This window comes from Thunnus thynnus, chromosome 10, assembly GCF_963924715.1.
Source record: "Thunnus thynnus chromosome 10, fThuThy2.1, whole genome shotgun sequence".
Lineage (NCBI taxonomy): Eukaryota > Metazoa > Chordata > Actinopteri > Scombriformes > Scombridae > Thunnus > Thunnus thynnus.
The window spans coordinates 10633559-10651597 of NC_089526.1; the positions used below are offsets into that span (position 1 = coordinate 10633559).

At 42.4% G+C, this 18039-nt stretch overlaps 1 long non-coding RNA gene across 5 annotated transcripts in view; it reads left to right on the forward strand.

Annotated features, from left to right (window-relative positions):
* The window catches only part of LOC137191085 (uncharacterized), a 109914-nt gene that overhangs the window by 8300 nt on the left and 83575 nt on the right, over positions 1 to 18039 (forward strand). For all 5 annotated transcript variants that reach the window (XR_010930350.1, XR_010930349.1, XR_010930351.1 and 2 more), the window contains exons 3-4: positions 10863 to 10995; positions 11372 to 11483. This is a non-coding gene — a long non-coding RNA (uncharacterized lncRNA). The remainder of the gene's footprint in view (positions 1 to 10862; positions 10996 to 11371; positions 11484 to 18039) is intronic.

Below are 18039 nucleotides of genomic sequence, written 5' to 3' on the forward strand. Positions count from 1 at the left end.
AGAAAGAGGAGATGGAGAAAGAGAAAGAAAAGAAACAACAGAGATGGGAAAGACAGGGAAAAGTGACAGGTGCCGAGAAAAAGAGAGCGACAGGAAGGAGAGTAGACGGAGGAAAGAAGGCAGACAGGGACTAGGGAGGGAGGGAGGGAGGGAAGGAGGGATAGAGGGAGGGTGCAGGAGGGGCTGGTGGGTGCAGAGAGAGACAGAAGGTTAGGGGTAGAGGGGTGCTAATGGCTGTATGCAGAGCAGGACTGTGGGGCATGCAAGGGCTTGTGGGGGGGGTGTGTGTGTGGGTGGATGGGTGGATGGAGAGAGGTATAGATGGAGTGATGGAAGGAGGAGGGAGGTGAGGGATCAGTGGTGTCCAGCTGGCCTGTTCCTTGGCCCCTCATTAGAGTAGCATAGGTCTGTTGCGAATAGTAATCCTGGTGGAGACGGGGGAGGAGATGTATATAGTGTGTGTGTGTGTAGAGTGTGTGTTTTGAAGAGAGTGTGTACACCTGACTGTGTGTATGTGAAATCATGTGCATGTGTGTAAATTTAAGGGACAGTGAATGCATTTGTGTGTTTATGTAAGTGAGCTGCAAAATGTGACTGCAAAAAGTGTGCAGGTGTTATTTGACGTGTGTGTGTGTGTGTGTGTGTGTAAATGAGTGTGTATACAATAAGAGATGCTGCATGTGTGTGTTTACGTTTACGTGTGTGTTACTTAAAATGCTTATGTGGGCATATTATCAGATGAATGCACCCGATTGTGTGTATAATGATGTGACGTAGATGTGCGTGTGTGTGTGAGTTAGTATAAGTAAGCGTGCATGCATTTATGTGTGCGTACATGGCATGGGAATATTTGGATGTGGGCCTGTGTGTATGCAGTGTGTTTTCATGAATGTGAATGACCGTGTGTGTGTGTGTGTGTGTGTGTGTGTGTGCGTGTGTGCTCTAACTCCTAATCACCAACTCTCTCACTTGCTCCCTCTCTCCCTCTATCTCTCTCTTCTTTGCTTCCCAACCCACCACCTTTGGTAATGAGGTGAGGGTGGGAGCGGATCAGAACCCTTAGCGGAGTGGACCGGCCCCATTCTCAGTCGCAACTACATGCGGGTCAGGCCTCCCTCATTAGCCGCCATCACAGTGACATCACAGGCAGTGTGCAAATTGAAAACACCAAGTTCACCGAATCAAATCAGAACCTTGCAGAGACCTGGCTAGTCTTTGTTTTTTTTTTTTTTTTAAAAAAAAGAAGCTGAGCAGGTCCTTTTAATGTCTTTTTGGGATTCTTCAGGAATTAGAGGAGAAGTCGGACGCGGTGCGTTGGAGGGGGGGGGTCAGATGGGGAAAACGAGAGGCTGAGAGGGGTGGAGGGCAGAATACAATTAAAAGGGAGCAGAGAGTCAAGGGGACTGACCTGGTGATGGGAGAGGAGAGGAGAGGAGGGGAGAGGGGGCAGTTCTGAGTGCACGTGCACCACATAATGAAAGGTTGAACTTTTTGCGGCTGGGGTGGCATACCAAATCAACTCACCCTGGGAGTGGCGAGATAGAGAGAGAGGAGAGAGTATGGACTGCAGCGTGAAAGAGAGCGAGAGGAAGGAGAAATGGAAACAACAGGCGACCCGAACGAAAGAGGCAAAGGCGAAGGAGAGGCAGAGACTTTAACGAGGGACAAGGGAGGCAGAGAGGGACCGAACATGGGAGGGACAGGGGGAATGCAGACCGACTCGCTGAATGAGTGGAGAGGAGGAGGAGGATGGAGAAGGAAGGGAGAGAGACGGAGAGTGAGAGGCCCCCGCTATGTGGCTGCCACGGGGGCCTGAGTGACAGAAATTAATAATTAGTGACAATGATTGACAGCGCTCCCTCCATCTGCGGCTCTCCGCCGCCTCGCAACGCCTGCCTCCGCCAGCGACCGCGGGCACAATGAGCTCCAGAGGGATTGTGGGAGACGCACTTGATTGACAACTGCCTCCTGGAGAGACAAGGAGGGGGGGGGGGGGGGTATGTGGAGGGGTGGGCATAGGAGAGAAAGGAGAGAGTAAAAGAGAGGAGGGGTGGTGTACAAGAGGGAGGGATGGAGGGGAGAGGTGGGTGACAGGGGGCAAAGGGGGACAGAACAAGAGAGGGGGTTGGGGGGTGATGGTGGTTAGGAAGATGGTCAGATATATTTTTTTTTTTCCTCCCTCAGAGATTGAAGAAGGAATTGCCACTATCAACTCCTCTCTGTCCTCCCTTCCATTACCCTCCCCACTTTCTCCATCACACCTTGGGCTGCTCATCTTGCCGTCCCACTTCCACCAGCACCTCACACCACTCCACACCAGTGTATAGCACGATTATGCAAAAGTGACAAATTTACCACAGAGGGATAAATAAAGAGGAGAAAATGAGAAAGGGGGTTGAGGCTTCAGGTTTCTGCAGTGAGGGGGAATAGCCTGTAAATAGTCATCAGCAGGGAATTTGTCACTCTCTTCCACCCCTGTCCTGTTTCTTTTCCTCCTCTCATCCTCCTCCACCCTTCTATCACTCCTGTTAGCCATCCCTACTGTCTTTCTCTTTACTGTCAGCAGTGACACCATGAAGCGTCTTGGGTTTGCTACACATTTCTCAGTACGTGAGAATGCATCTGTGTAGGAATGACGCCTCGTGTGATGATGATGATGCACGCACAAGCTCTGTATGACACGAAGTCACACAAATGTCATTTCTGTCGCTCTTTCTTCTCTCTCTGTCACTTTTTTTTTCTCTCTTATGCTTTCTCTATTCCTTTTGTACTCCTCCCCTCACATTTTCTCTCCTCTCCTTGCCCTTGCATCCGGTTTTTCTTTCATTTTATTCTCTTTTGATCCCTTTCTTTCCCTCTGGTGGTCTCTCTCTCTTCATCCTTTTTCCCTTCCATGCCATGCCTGTTTCAGCCTGCCATGACATGGCCTGGGCTAATGTGCTCCAGTACGGCTTAATCGGCGCACAGGTCTCCAAGGCTTACTGCTACACACTGTAACAAAGTACACTATTTACCTCAGGGCCACACAGAGAATAGGCTTGCACAGAGCACGGCGAAATCCAGTGGGGAATCAGTTTCACATCACAACACATTATTGATTCCTCCCCCCCCAAACTAGACATGTTTTTCATTGTTGCCTGAGCCTGGCTTCCTATCTCTCTGTCCCTTACAGAGGTGGGGAAGGAGCTCAGGATTAAGGTCATGCCCTAGAGGTAAACACTATAATGTGTCTTATTTTTCCACCAAAACGATCCATTTTACTGGTTAATAGTTATTTGTTCTGTTCCTGGGTGCATCAGTTGTTAGTTTGCACTTTTTTTACTGTATATCATGTAGTATCATATCATGTAGTAACAGCAGTGATGTAAGGCTGCAAAGTGGTAATACATTATTTAAGATATATAATTGTTTAGTCTGTAAAATATCTGAAAACATGCACATTACAAGTTTTTACAGTTTTTTGGGGACGATTGATATTTTTTATTATATAGTCGATGGTAGAAAAGTGACAGGAAATGAGGGAGAAATGATATGCAGCAAAGGTCAGCTGGTCAGACTCACAATTAGGGACGTTGCGGTTCATGGTCAGAGCTTCAAACCCCCAGGCACCCTAAATCCCAGTGCCCAGAGAAGTCTTTAAATAGCTTGTTTTTGCCCGACCAACAGTCCAAAATCAAAGTTAGTCAGTTTACAATGAATTAAAACAAAGAAAAACAGCAAATCCCTACATCTGAGGAGCAGGAACCAGCTACTGTTTGACATTTTTGCTTGATGTTGACAATATTCTGCCAAGCAACTAATAGATTAATTGTCTAATTGGTTCAGCGCTACACTGATGTAAAGAATTATTTTCAGGGCAACAGTTTAATATCCCTTTGCCCTAATCTTTAAAAGGTTTTCCAGTATGTACAGGTTGCTATTGTCATTAAAATCTCAAAATGTCTGATTTGATTTAAGGATTCGATGCTCTTCTATGGGTTAACAAAACTGCTCATATCCATTTAATAAACACAAAAATCAACAATTGTCAAACAAAAATATGCTGCTGTTTGTAGATGGTTTGGGTTTGAACATTTGTGGGATGCAGGTAAATGTCCTTGAAGGTCCCTTATCATTTCCATCCTCTCTGTTCATGGCCCAGCTGAGGTGTATAACTTTGCTGCAACCCTTTACTCTTTACACACACACACACACACACACACACACACACACACACACACACACACACTAAACAGACGGCACAGAACACGTGGAGTTGACAGCTGGTAACTGCAGGGCCCAGCAGGTGCAGGGTGTGTGTTTATGTGTGTGTGTTTGTGGTTGGCCCCAGAGGGCCCCTGACTCATGGCCAGAGAGGCAGGCAGAGGTGTGTGTGTGTGTGTGTGTGTGTGTGTGTGTGTTTGTGTATGTGTGTATGTATATATGTGCTTGAAATGGGGGCCTGGCTGACTGACTAGCCTGGAGTTGACTTCACTTCAGCTCCAGTGATTGATTGGAATAGGCCTGGACATGAGGCGATGTATTGCCTTTGGGTCGCTACCTTTGACTACCTTCATTGCATCAATATCCCTCCCTCTCTCCCCTTTCTTGTTTTGTTATTTGTGTGTTCTTGTGGCCTTTTTCTGAACTTTGAAGAGTTCACTTTATTATGATAATCAGCACAAGACGTGTTTAACTGATCCAGGAACTTATTGGAGAGCCTTGCTTTTGTGATCTGCTTCATGAAATGGATCTTTGCTCGTAAGGAATATGACAGGATTAGCTCGACTTGAAGTTTGGAGGATTAAGTTCGCACAGAAAAACACTTTATCTCTCTATCAGACTCTCTCTCTCTCTCTCTCTGTGTTTCTCTCTCACCAGAACAAGCTTGTTCTTGGTCAGTATGCCATTTGATGGAGTGTGCTTGCCAGCCCGCCTGCCTCTGGCTATGGTGCCATCTTGAAAGGCGCCGCGGCACACACACCTGGCCCGCCGGCTGCCTCTTTGGTCTGTCTCACCTTTTGTCAGCACCATGTTAATGAAGGCCCTGTCAGTGTCCACCGCTCGCACACCAGGGCGCCTTTTAATGAGTTCGCTATTTGATCGCTATAGACACCCGGCACGAACGATGCTCGTTTTTTTTTTATTTTTTTTTATCCCTCCTGGACGATGCTCCTTCGCTCTTGTATATGTATGCGTGTTCACAGAAGTGTGTGTGTGTGTGTGTATGTGTGGCTAAAGGGGAGGGAGACCAGAAGGAGGAGGCTGGTCAGCTGATTAGGACTAGTTTATAATAAAAGGGGGGAGGGTGGTTGTCTTTTTAAAAAAAAAAAAAAAGGGAAAGAAAAGAAAATTATTATTTTTATTCCCCCCCACCCCCCCTCTGTACCCAAGTGAGTCGTGGCTCTCCCTTTTCAGGGGTAGATGAAAGCAGCTGGGCGCAGGGCTTCCAACAAAAAGTGCCAAGCGATCACAAACAAACCTTCAGATGAATCACATCAAAGGCGCTGCCCCAATTGTTAGCCCTCTCGTATCTGTGGAAAATTGGCTCATTAAGGGCAAAAAATGACATTGTTTACATTAGCCGGGGCCCTGATTAGTGCCAGCCATGTTTGTTGTGTTGCTCTGCTGTCCGCTTACCAACAGACCACTTCAGCCGCTCCGCACAATCGCTCCTTTGAAGGCTTTCTTTCTCTGGAAAAAAAGGAGATAGAAAGAGTGAGGACAACAACAAAAAAAAAGAAAGGGGGAAAAAACAGAGAGGGGAAAAAATACAGTCATACACAGGCACACAATACAATTGCTGTTCCAAACACACACAAATGGACATGATAGCTGGTCTTTTCTCTCTCTGCCTCTCTACTCTTCTCTGCTCATCGGCTTTTCTCTCTTTAGGACTAATTAGGTTGCTTGTGGAAATGGAGGCGAGAGGAGAGGACAGTTGGGCCAATGATGAGTCTGTTTGTGCTGTAATTGCGCTGATAAAGAGGGTGGTATTGTTGGCGGCAAAGAAAAGAAAAGAAAGAGCTGACAATGAAAGGGCCTGGGGCTCTTCTTTGCGCCTGGCGGCCTTGCCTCTGTGAAAAGAACACCTTTTGTGGAGCAAAGCTTTTGTAAACTGAGATGATTTCTAATCTGTGGAAAGTGCCATGTGTTTTAGACAGGCATGTGTGTGTGTGTGTATGTTTGATCTCATAGATCTAAGGTGTAAGGGTCCTTCTACCTTCTCATCTCCCACTTGAACTCCTGTCTTCTCTCTTTTCTGCCCCCTTTTTTTACAACCTCTAGAATCTGTAGAATCATCTGGCACTAGAAACCTGGATGAGATGAAATAAGATTAATTTAATCTCAAAACATTTACTGAACTTCTGTAGCTGCAAAAAACCATAGGACTCATCACACGTTCTCTTCAAAGATGAAATTATACTATATTTTAGGGATGCACGATAATGGATTTTTTTTGCCAATAACCGATATGCCGATATTTTCTAACTCATTTTGGCCGATTGTCGATGCTGATACCAATATATGCTCATATTTTTTTCAGGAGACTATTATGCATGCATAATAAAGTGTGATCCAGAAAGACAATATATGAATAAAGAACGAATGAGGACGAACAAAAAGACTTGAGTTCAGGAGCTCAGCATTAAAACTTAAAGGAACCTGCCAATGCGGGTCAAGCAGTAGAGTTTTCTTTGAGTTTATTAGACAGACAGGATAGGATTTAATCTCTGACCCACACTCTGAAGCAGAAGGTGGTGGTAATGCACCTAATACGCTTGTTCCCAATCGTCGTTATAATCCAAAACGAAGCAGTTTTTTCAAACAGAGTGTTACATCCTGTCAGCAGAGGTGTTTTCCTAGGGCTAGCTTGAAGGCTAGCAGAGCGTTAGCCGCAGCATAGCCAGAGGGAAGCAGAGCCAGCTAGTCTCCGCTAGCCCTCCAGCTAGCCCCGGCTCTCTGTGTGGATCCAACCAGAGCCCTGACCCCCGGTTTGTTATTCAGGTTAAAGCGAGAAGAAGCAGCGGGTCTGTTGGGCAGCTGAGTGAAGTTGAGCCTGCGGAGGAAGCACCGGGATCGTCAAGGTGAAACAGTGCGCAGAGGGAAGCACAGCCAGGCGGCAGAAGAGAAGATGACGAATTGGCAAAAATGTTCATCTCGGGCCGATGCCAATATTTCATTTTAAAGCCTTTATTGGCCGATACCGATGATGTACCGATATTATCGTGCATCCTTATTATATTTGTATAGTGCGCAGAGATACATAGATAAAATTGCATAACATTTCCCTTTCAAATTAATCTGATTCAATTCATCATCTTTTTTTTATTTCTGTTTTTGATTCTATCCAAGACTTTTTGGCAAACTTCCCCCAATAAGTTCCCTCAATGAAACATTTTCACCTATTAAAATTCAGGAGGGGACTTTTTATCTATCCCGGCTTGGTCTTGCAGCGGTGAGAGAACGAGACAGTGTGTCACAAAAAAAAAAAAAAAGAAGAAACTTGGGGAGTAAAACTTCAAGTTATGGGTGAGCAGGTCAAGCTGCATCGCTAACGACAGCCACCGACCCCGCGCCCGCCCCGTGTTACCCTTCACCTTCCACCACTCCCCAGGCCGCCTCACCTTTGCCCTGGGAGAGAAATGGAGTCTGAGATAGAAGGGGGGGGAGGGATTGAGAGAAGGACGGCGAAGACCTCCCCCTCAACATAATGATAACCACTGAGATCTGGCCACCGTCCCCCACTGGCCCCTGGACACTCAGCCCCGCGGCCCCCAGGTCAGCTCAGCACATTATACCTCCTCTCTCCTCCTGAACTCTCTGACTCCACATTTACATATCCACCACTTTTTTTTTTTTTTCTTGCATTCCCACTTTTTTTCTGGTTTGCTACACTTCCTCCATTTTTTCTTACTACACCTCATTTTCTTTTCTGCCTCTCCCTGAACTCCTCCCTTTCTCCTCTTTGTCTTTTGCATCTCATCTGTACAGTCCAGGTAGTGTGTATGCACGCCCGCGAGTGTGTGTGTGTGTGTGTGTGTGTGTGTGTGTGTGTGTGTGTGTGTGTAATAATTACCATTTAGAATACTAGCAGATCTCTGAGGGAGGGAGTCCAAGTTTGCCAACACCGAGGCATTGTGGGAGCTGTTTGGTTTGTGTTTAGGTGCCCTTGGTGTGCTGTGCTGAGGAATCAGAATTTCCTTGACTTTTGACCGCCTTTGTCCCCAGGGGGGAAGCAGGGAGGGATAGAAGGGCACGGACTGACTTCCATTTGTCGTTTAAGGACCCATATGGAAAATATAAATTGGTAGCAGCAGGAAAGACTGAAACCATTGGCATTCCGGGCATCCGCCATTTGAATTCATGAGGTTGTGTTGTGTCTCTGCCCACTTCTCGATTGGAATATTTAAGAACATGTCACACGAGGAAAGATAGATAGAGATGTCAAAAGTCCTAGTCTCTTTCATTGTTTTCTCTCTGAAATCTTTGAAAAGTCTCTTTTCAGATTCCCGCATTATTTCTTGTTAATATCGTATACGTAAACTGAATGAATTTTGACAGCTGGGATAAGTTCATTTAGAATCGACAGTGTCATTTGTGTATATGCAAAATGCTGCGGCTTGGTGAAAATCTTGTATATCCCCCTAAAATTTGCAGATATTATTATTCACATTTATCTGGCAGATGCTCTCATCCCCAGAAACTTACATAATGCTTAATATTCATGACTAAGGCAGCACCATCTGATCAAGAGAAAATAGACAGTTGACATTAAAGTTATGTTGTTGTCATTGCTTTTTAATTAAAAATCAATTTGCTAATTTTTTGATTAATTAATAAGTAGTTTAATCTGCATTTTTGCTTGACTTACATAATTAATCTATTTTTGAAATTGCTTAATTTACTGTCTTTTGACTTGTCATGTAAATGATCATTTCATTCTTGATTTTTTTTTTTTTTTTTTTTTTAATCAGTAGTTGTAGATGTATTCACTTTCAGGACTATTCCACATTTAAACCACCCTTAAATACTCAATAAAAATGAAACACTATCTTGTAACACACGGATAATGTCTTATATCATAAATCAAAATCACTTTGACGACATAATAGACCTCCCGCCTTACAACACATTTCCTTTTGCTTCCAGGAACCACACTTGACTAGCACAAGCCAGTGGTTGAAAGGAGTAAAGCTCACTAGATGGATGGGCAGGGTATACTGTGTACCGTGTGTGTCTGTGTGTGTGCTGAAGAGGAAGAGGAGGGGTGGTGAAGTGAGTATATGGCTTCATGGGAGCAGGCCTAGTGGGGGACTACATTAGGAAGGGGTTGTGTCCTGCTCATGGGACAAGGGACCATCTGCGACCTTGTGGCTAATAACAGCCACCAGGGGTCACAGCTATGGAATCAGATTTCTGTCAATATAATCAAACAAAACTTCAAACATCAAACAAAAATTTGAATTTGAGAGAGAATAAAACTCACTGAAGCAAAAATAAAAAGTCATCTCAATTTCTGACATAAACCTCTCGTGTGGGCACATTTTTTTTTAAGGGGTACATCCCCATTGACTGATTTTGAGTGACAGCTTAGTGCTCACAACATTGCTCAGTGCAGCAAGCAGTTTTGGCGGACACAGACCCTAAACAGCAACACTGAGCATTCACTACCCACTAAACTTAAGCAAGTATTCATCATATATGTTGTCTGTGCTGTACTAGACGTTTTGTTGTTAAAAGTAAAGCTAAGCTTCGCTGTGTAAGTTAGCTAATTAATGTTAGCAAACTTGCTACCTATAACGATTGTTAGCTAAGTAGGTTCACTGTTAGTGTACTGTGTGTGTGCACTTGTGCATGAAGGGGCACACATGCAAACGGACGCATGGGTCTGACCATAAGGGCCTGTTTCCATTTTTTGTTAGATATATAAGTGCATGTGATAGCTTTTTTCAAAAACGTGCTAATTTGCCATGGGAATCAGTGGAGGCTGAGTGAGGTCTTACCTAATGGAGTTGTCCCATAGACCTTTTTACAGCCGATGTCATCAAAAATATGCGTGTGCATGTTGGCAACGGAAGTGGCGTTTTGCCCCAGCCATCTGGACAAGTTAGCAAGCTTTAAACATCGAATTAAAACCGTTACCAGCATCAAAATGTCTGGTTGTTGTGTGTTCGGTTGTCAGAATCAACAACAACGGACTATTGAGGAGAATTGCTTAATCATTCAATAAACACACAAAGAGAGCATTGTCAGGTCATGAAATAATGTAATCAAATAATACAATCAGAAGTACAATGCATCATCTTTTTGAGAGACAGAGAATACATACCACCTAGTTACCTTTTCTCTCTCTGACAAGTTGGCGCTCAGGAAGTACCCTTGTACAGGATCTGAAAATATCTATAGTTAACCTTATAGGTTAGTGGACATTCCTCAGATAGAAACAAAGGTCAAGAGTTCAACTAATCTAGGAAAAGTATGTCTTCATGACAATTTATGTCAGAATGACAGCACACAGGTGTGTACCAAAACAGCATCACAAAGTGACATTGCCATCACACTGAATTGAAGAACAAACAACACTATCCTCTAAAGGCTTGTCAGATCAACACATTAAAGAGACATAGAAATCTACATAACTATGATTTGTCCTATCACTGGCTCAGAAAACAGCATAAACTAACTTAAACAATCAACTGTCTCATTTTAAACAGCAAGGAGCTAAGTTTAAAATAGACACAGATGCATGAAAGTATTTGGAACAGGTGTAATAATAAACTAACACTGAGCACTTAGTTTAAGAACACCTTTTGTGTGACATGTATAATATATACAAGAAGTACATCAAATGATAACCACTATTTAAATCTCTCTCACAGGACTCAAGTTCGACAGAGTTCTGACAGGATCACGACTGTTTTAGAGCAACCGGTGGCGTCTATGTCTGCAGGCTCTTAAACGTGTTGACTACCACTGGACTGAGGACATTTGTAGCACCCATTTTATGATCAGGTAAAGTTATCTATCTGCTCTTTGATTTCACTGCAAAGCCTGGTTTACATTAACTCTTGTCTGTAAGATATAGACTAATAATCTAATGTAGCTAATGTTTGATAACCAGTGTTAGCTGGTATTAGATTTGGCTAGTAAACAATGAAGAGTGTGTGTGTGTGTGTGTGTGTGTGTGTGTGTGTGTGTGTGTGTTTTATTTGCAGGTGAGGCATTGGGTAGTCCTGATTTTGTGCCCTTTGTGTTTTGTATACACAAAACAAAGCCAGAAACCCGTAGGTTCAAATAATTAGGCCTTCACCCCTTAGTTGTTTTTAAATTTGTTTTTCTCTTTGCCATGATCAGTCTTAATTGTACATTACTTTTGTTTGTACTTTAGGTACTCCTTTTTGGTAGGAAAAGGAGGAGAGATGACATGGTAAACATGCCGCCAAATCAACCTGCTCCTTCTGAAACTCCAGAATAAGAATGCAGCATGGATCATTGTCCTGGTATGAATATATTTTGTCTTACAATTAACTTAATTAACTCTCTCTCTCTCTCTCTCTCTCTCTCTCGCTCTCTCTCTCTCTCTCTCTCTCTCTCTCTCTCTCTCTCTCTCTCTCTCTCTCTCTCCTCTCTCATACATACATGATTGTTAAGATGCATGTTGTGTGGAGAGTGATCTATAGCCTACTATAATAATAATTCATTATGGTACTTTGAGAAGTGAGAGGTTTGACAGAGATCATTGACTTTTATTATCCTGCAGTGTGTTTACATGCACTCGAGTAACCAGGTTACAGTTGGTTTTCTCCAGAAGCTGATTTTCTTAACTGTCATGTGAAGGAGTAACCTGCTTTTTATAATCGGAGTATGGGATTAGAGACACCTGGTTTTTACAGGTAGATTTTACTCCCTGGAAAACATTGATTTCTCTGCTATGTATACATGTGACAAGGTTTCTAATCAGCTTTTTTACAAGTAAGCATGTGCACAATAACAGACTGCAGCCAAAGCGCGGCACTGAGCGGCTGGATGAAAGGAGAGATCATTAAACGGAGCGAAGCATCCTTGTATCTAAAATAATAGCATCCAAAGTCTGACTGAAACTAGAACAAAGTAGCTTGTAGATGTCTAAATAAGTCAGTTTCCACTGCTGAACGTTTGACTGTTTGTTATATTCAGACACATTCGCCTGTGAGGAAGAGCTCCGTCCTGCTTGTGTGTATCTCACTGCGCTGTCTACCTGCTTCAGCACAAGATGCGCTGGATATATAACACAAGACAAAACGAGAGCATCATAGTGAAACGGAAGCAGCACAACAATCATTTCATCTCGATTATCCTGTTTTCATAATTGTTAGAAGCCAAAATTGTAATTGAAAATAAAATTTGATTAATTGCCCAGCCCCAATAGAAAGCAAGTTAGCTAACGTTTATAAGGTAAAAGCTAACTTACTTAGCAAAGCTTAGCTTTACTTCTAACATAACACAACAAAACAACAAAATGTCTAGTACAGCACAGATAACATATATGATCAGTACTTACAATTTATTGATCTTTTAGGTATTAAGTAAAGTTTAGTGGATAGTGAATGTTCAGTGCCACTGTTTAGGGGTGTCTTTGTCCCCCAAAACAATGTCTTGGGCACTAAGCTGTCACTCAAACCTCATCAGCCAATGGGGATGCACCCCTGAAAAAAACCTGCCCATGCATAACAGTCAGGCAGTGCAAACGAGAGAGCTGGCAGCATTACTGCAAAGCTGACAATGAGGGCAAAAGTCTGATCAGTGAGAAAGAAGCAGAGGGAACTGTAAACAAAAGGACATATTATCATAAAAGTAAGTTTACACAATTACACAGGTAATTTGTTTGTAAGTTATACATTTTTACTTTTGAGATGACAATTTTTTTTGCTTCAGTGAGTTTTATTCTCTTTCAAATTCTAATTTTTGTTTGATATTTAAGAAATGTTTTTTGATTGTACTGACCATAGACTATAAAAATTATGGGTGTAGCCACTGCGACGTCAACCGTTGGTTTGTTTTGAAGCCTTGAGTTTGGCATTTTGACTGTCGCCATCTTGGCTTTTTGGAGCCAGAAGTTATAAGAAGTGACCATATTTGGATGAGAGGGTGGAGCTGACCATAATGCTAGCTGGTAGCTTGGTTAGCACGGTGCATTTACAGTCTATCGTTAACTGTGATAATGCTAATGCTAATCTTCGCTAGCGAAAAATGGGCTTAAGACCATTAAAACAAAATGTACTTACTGAAAAATCTGAACATCCGACTCTTAGAGGGTCATTTAGAACAACCAAATGCTGAACAAGACTTTTAGGTGACCAAATTTTTGCAATTAACTTTCATGAACTGAAAACAAACTCAAATAGTGACGGCTGCGTAGCCACGCCATATAGCATACCCTGCTTTATTGTCAAATTTAAATTTAATGGGACCATAATTTACAAAATGAACATCATGCTGTATTGAAGACTTGAAACTAGCAATTGAGACCATAAACTCATTAGGAAACTGTTTACTGACATAATAAATCAAGTGACAAATAGGGTCATTTTCCCAAATACTTCTATACAATCAGAGCCAGTGGAGTTGCCCCCTGATGGCCATTAGAGAGAACGCAGGTTTAAGGCACTTCGGTAGTGGCTTCACTTTTCAGACCCGGAAGTACCGGCTTGGTATTGAGAGAAATCTGATTCCATAGCTGTGACCCCTGGTGGCTGTTATTATCCACAAGGTCGCAGTTGGTCCTTGTCCCATGAGCAGGACACAACCCCTTCCTAATGTAGTCCCCCACTAGGCCTGCTCTCATGAAGCCATATACTCACTTCACCACCCCTCCTCTTCCTTGTCAGCACACACACAGACACACAAATACACACACAGTACATAGTATACCCTGCCCATCAATCTAATAAGCTTTACTCCCTTCAACCACTGGCTTTTGTTAGTCAAGTTTGGTTCTTGGAAGCAAGAGGAGATGTGATGTAAGGCGGTAGGTCTATTATGTCGTCAAAGTGATTTTGATTCATGATAACACATTGTCCATGTGTTACAAGATAGTGTTTCATTTTTATTGAGTATTTAAGGGTGGTTTAAATATGGAATAATCTTGAAAGTGAATACATCTACAAACTTTAACTGCTGAGTTAAAAAATCACAAATGAAATGATCATTTACATGAGAAGTCAATAGACAGGAAATTAATAAAACAATTATAAAACAACAATAAAACAATCAAGCAAAAATGACAAACATTTTCTGGTTTCAGCTTCTCAAATGTCAGGATTTGCTTCTTTTCTCTGTTTTATATCATAATTTAAATACCTTTTGGTTTCAGACTGTTGGTTGGACAAAACAAGCAATCTGAAGTCATCACCTACAGAGCTCTTTAAAATTTTGATGGGATTTTTTTTTTTTTTTTACTATTTTCTCACATTTTCACGAGATTGACACAAAGCTGATTCCATATACAGCCAGCCGCAAAGGGAGAGAGACAGAGTGTGAGTGAGTGAGAGCGAGAGAGGACAAAGCTTCATCACTTCCCCATTCTCTCCATCTCACTCCCAGTGCCCTCCTGCTCATGTCACTGCTATCAGTTTAAGTGGAGCATTATGCAAAACGGAGATGATTTTGGCTTTAGGGGGTGTGATAGGGAGAATTGCGGGTTAATGTAGGGGAGAAAAGAAAAGAAAGATAGGGATTTTGTTAGGTGGGAATAGAGGGTTAGAGCGATAGTACGAGGTTGTGGGGTTTGGTGGGGGAGGGGGGGGTGTTGGGGGTGTTGGGTGGGGGAAAGGGGGTATAAGAGGGTTAATAAAAGTGACAAGTGAGTGTTTCATTCTATCTAAGCCACCTTCCTAGACAGGTAACTCACTTAGAGGAATCGCTGAGTGAGAGAGTCAGGCTATTGGGGGAGATCGTCACTTCGGTGTCTGTCTTAATATAAGCCAGAGGCGACACAGGACCCCGGGGTCCGGCCTTCCCATATAAAAGCCCACCTGAGAGCCAGCGCAATAAAGGCCACTCAGCCAGATGCAATATACCACAAAGAGAATTTTCTGAAAAACTTGATTTAAGCTGGAAAGGAATTGAAAGTTATTTGCAAATAGCGATTTCCTAAAATCATATACCCCAGGTTGACTTAGGAGAGTCATTCATATAAAATTGACTGTTATCTACAAGGTAAATGGATTTGGTTTTTACCTGACTCAAAAGAAAAAGTTATTGGAAAACACACTTTACCGAGTCTCTTGTCTCCTCTTGTGGACCGTTGAGGGGAAGTGCAGCGCTGCATATATCCTTAGAGGATTTCCAATTTTCATCGCTTACACTGTTTTGAAAGGGAATCAACTTTTAAAGAGGCTGCCAAATCTCAAACTCCTACAAGTTTATTGCACTTTTCCATGAGTCAAAGATGTGATTATTTTTAAAAACATTCTGGTTCAGTCTAGTGAGAATTTTTTACCTTAGTTATGTGTTCAGCAATATTGAATTCTCAACCCCAAAAAGTTAATTTTATCTCCTTTGTTATTGACAGTATGTCTCTCTAGATTGTGTCCGATTAGGCGGAGTGCAACTTTTTGTTACATGTATGTCATAAATAGTGAAAAAGGTCCGTCATACTTTTTCATAGTCTAAGATGATGCCTTCAAATGTCTTATGTCCGACCAACAGTCCAAAACCTGAAGATATTCCATTAACAATGGTGTAAAACAGAAAAAAGCCAAAAATCCTCATATTTGAGAAGCAGTAACCATAGAGTGGTTGGCATTTCTGCTTAATAAAAGACTTTTAATAAATCAACTTATAAAATTCAAAACAGTTTATTAAAAATGATTGTTCAATAATTTTCTGTCAATCGACTAATCATTTAAGCTCTAATGGCAAGAAGAAGAAGAAGAAGCATTCAGTTACTGAGCACCACAGAGCTGGAACAAACTTCCAGATGATATTAGACTTGCTCCAATCTTTGAATCCAGGTTAAAAACTTTTATCTGCACTGGCTTTGACTAAACCTTAAGTACTGCTCATTAACCATCTTGCCCTTACATCTTTACCTGTCCTGTATCTATGTCTATGTTCATCACCTTTTGTATTTCTTTTAAGGTTTCTATTTAAAAAATCTGCATTTTAATGTTTTATGCCATTTTTACTTTTTTAGCGTTTGAATGCATCATGTAAAACACCTTTAATTTCCCCTTGTGTAAGAAATGTGCTATACAAATAAACTTGGCTTTCCTTGCCTCGCCATGGTGCAAATGGGTTTGTTGTGACCCACAAAATTAGCAGAACGGTGCCAGAGGACAATGGCACTACGACTGTGTTAGTGCCACCGTTTTTCGCGAGCAAAAAATTAGGGGACAGTGGAAAATTTTTAAAATTGCTGTCACAGCATTTCACTGTCAGTTTAACAGTACAGCCAATGTATATCAGAGCTCACATGGAAAAAAAATAGTGTGGGAGCAGGTGGCTGACACTGCTGTTAAAAAGCTACAAATAGCTTGCATAGCACTAAAAGCAAGGCTACAATACACAACTAAATATCATATCATATACTTACAGAAAATATGTGACACTACTGGTCACTGATTGATGTATCTGTTGCAAAAATCTGCTAAAGTGCCACAGCAGGTTGAAAAATGGTTTGAACTTCCAGCCTACGCACTCGCAGTTTGTGTGTGCGAGGCGTATGAGATCCCCCTGGGGTGTGTTAAATAGTTTCTGTGTATCACTATTACAGAGGTTAACAATTATTTTCTCCCTTGAAATGAAGGTGCTGACCCTAATATGAGGCCACTTAATACCCATAATAAGATGATAATTGGCCAATGATGATGGTCATGCTCCTCCCCCGCACCAAAAACCATCATTTAATTGTAATAGATTACCCGGGTATTTGTTACATCTTTCATTTCCAAAATGAAGCACGTGGATTACATGTTTGTGTGTGTGTGTGTGTGTGTTTTTGTATACTTGCATGTGTATGTGAGTGATCAGTGGGGGGAGGGGTGGCTAAGACTTGAGATGATAATAATACTTCAAATCATTTCCTCCTTCTCCTTCTCTTTACGCCCGGCGCCCCACTTTCTCACGTGCGCGCTTCACTGATGACTGTCATAATTGCGTGTTCACAGGCTCGATTTCCCCCGGGGGGTTCCCCAAATTAAAAGAAGTCATCCCACTCTGCTCTTCCCTCATCTCCCTTTCCTCTTGCACCCTGTTTTCCACACACAGCCAGATACACACACACACACACACACGCATTTATCTCTCCCCCCTTCTCTCTTTCTCTCTTTCTCTCTCTCTCTCTCTCTCTCCCTCTCTCTCTCTCTGTTACAATCCCGCTCTAGGGATGCCATGCTTATTTGAATGGAACTTTCTTGTCTTTTTTCTTCTTCCTTTTCAAGCCGCGTGTCACTAATGAATAAATAAAACACACACAAGCAGTGGATTGACTTTCATGCATGGGTGCACTGGCTTTGATGAGACCACCCTCCTCCCCCTCCCCTCCAATCTTATAGACAAGCTGCCGAGGACAGTCACTCTCTGCTCTGCTAGGCTACTGGTAAACATTTGTTCTGTATGCAGATGATGCACATTTTAAATCTTACAAGGCCTCTGCTCGGGTCAAATAACAGTAAAGACAAAGGAATGCAGATTTAAATGACCACATCAGCATTGTCATATAAAATATCCGCATTGTTGCTCCACATCACTGATTAACAGTGGTTCAACAAACAGTACCAGTCAAAAGTTTGGACACACTTAACCATTCCCTTGAATGAGAAAGTGTGTCCAAACTTTTGACTGGTACTGTCTATATGAGCATGAGCAGTGATAGCCGCAAAGGCTGAACAAAAGAGCATCACTTGCAGAAACAGAAACTCCACCTTCATCAGCAAAAAAATCTATGGATCAAGTAATCCTCCAACTACTATTTGCTTGTGAAGTGATTTGTAATACAGATGTCTGATTCACAGACTCATTCATTCAGTCACACTTTTAGCACCATCACCTGGCGTGATATTATACTATATGAAA